Genomic DNA, 2,130 nt, shown 5'->3' on the forward strand with positions numbered 1-2,130 from the left:
CCAATCTCAGGAAAATGCATGACCAGCTGTTCATCTATGCTTAAGCAAGCAGAAGAGCCACTTCCTCAGCTCCCAGGAGTCTGTGACATGTTTTGAGGTAGGAAGAGGGAACATTTTCCCTCTGTATCCTGGCGTTTCAAGAGCTTTCCTAATCCCAAACACAGTCCTCAGATAATCCCGAGGCTGGAGCCTGCATCATTCTGCCACCTCAACATAGACCCTGAGTCTTCACAGTTCAGGTAGACATTTGTCCCAGCAAGACCTCATTTGGGAAATTTTAAGCTGCAGAAAGTTAGAAGTAGCTCTTAAGCAAGGCTTACTTTGAATCCATTAGCTCCACAAAGCTAACTCAGTTGATAAATAAGTACTTGAAAAGCCACCACCTTTGGACTTAGCTGTAAAGACTTCAAAGTATGATCAAATTTAAAATGAAAATGACAAAATAGTCATTGACAAAAAAATTGTAAATGTGAGCAATCAACCAAACTATATAAGTTTTTTCCACTGTACACAGAAATTTAGAGAAATAACATCAATAGCATTTTTAGGAACAATAAGGGTTCCTTGTTACAAATAGGCAACCATGGATATATGCCTGTATAAAGATTGTATCATTACGTACTTAAATTTTGAGGATACTGCATGCTTCAGGAGCAGGTCTACCCAAACTACAACAATACAGAGATTAACATGGCACTTGCACAAGGATGATATGAAAATTTGTGAAGTATTCCATATTTTTCATTCTTCTGATGCAAGAAATGAAAAACAGTTATTAAAAAGTTGATTACAAAAACACAAGTGTAACAATATATGTAATTCATAGAATTAAAGGTTAGTTTGACATCAGTGTATTAAATTTTCACCTTAGAAAGGCCTTTACATAGCATAACCTTTACAAAACTTGAAATTAGATAATATTGCTATTTTATCCCAAAGAAATAAAATAATATAAGAAACTATGAAAAAAAGGAGTCTTAAAATTCTTCTATATGGAATGCAATCTGAAAGGTCACATTTATTAATGAATCTATACATTATATAACAATGTAGAATTCAAAGTATTATATCTAGGAGAGAATGAAATAGATTATGGACATTACACAAACATAGATATACTTTTTTCAGAAAAGCACCCGGAACATCTTTAGTTTCTATACTATTCATTTCAACAGATAAGTTAAAATTATTTCTGATTTAAAGAATCGCAAACTCTGCAGAGATCATTACAGATATATACAAACAACTCTTGAATACATTTTGATATCAAAATCATGCAATTCACTTGGAAGAATACCATGGAATACATAAATTTTATAGTAAGATATTGCTGTTGCTTTGTATTGTGCAAAAAATTTGTAGGGACACAAAAGATGGACTGGCATTTTTGAAATTTAAGAAACTTAACCAAACCATTACGACTTAGGAGAACAATTTGTACAGCCTTTGACAACTTCAAAAGGTAGTGATACATACTTACCCTTTTGGCAATATCAAATGCAGGTTCTTCAAAGTTGTTCTTCAGACCTGGTTTGATATAATGGTTAAACAGAAGGAGATACAGAGTATCTTTGCTATTTCTATTTCCAGCAGCAAGATGCAAGGAGGTCAATAGGCCTTTAGTTTGGGGATTGGTATCTGCATCATGATGAAGTAATAAAGAAGCCATTCTGGTATTATTCCACATATAAGTACTGTGCAGGGGTGTCCAGCCATTCAGAGTTATTGCATGAATATCTGCCTTGAGCTACCAACTCATGGACAATGTCTAAGTGTCCACTCTAGGCTTCCCGATGAAGAGGGGTATACTCATCCTCATCCCTAGTATTCATCTGGGTGGCCTTTTTGGAAAGTAGTGTTCACACCACAGTAAGCCAATAAATTTCGGCATCCCAAAGAAGAAATTTGCTTGGATCCTACTCCATTGTTTTCTTGCAATTGATACAATTCCTCATTTTTTCATCTTGTTCCTTGTCTTCATCAGAATTGCCTAACCAGAGATTTTGAGTACCAGTGGGAATGAGGTGTCCATATATTTCCCCAATAGTTCACATTGGTTGAACTGGTCAGAAAAAAACTGGTGAATTTTCTGCATGTGCTTTTTCACCATGATTTATTTTCTCTTTTTCC

General features: G+C 34.9%; 1 pseudogene; it reads left to right on the top strand.

Moving 5' to 3' along the window:
* Nucleotides 1-642: 642 nt before the first annotated feature.
* Nucleotides 643-742, top strand: LOC138821703 (U6 spliceosomal RNA; annotated as a pseudogene).
* Nucleotides 743-2,130: the final 1,388 nt, after the last annotated feature.

Source organism: Dipodomys merriami, unplaced genomic scaffold (assembly GCF_024711535.1).
Source record: "Dipodomys merriami isolate MVZ:Mamm:240054 unplaced genomic scaffold, mDipMer1.0.p SCAF_93, whole genome shotgun sequence".
NCBI lineage: Eukaryota > Metazoa > Chordata > Mammalia > Rodentia > Heteromyidae > Dipodomys > Dipodomys merriami.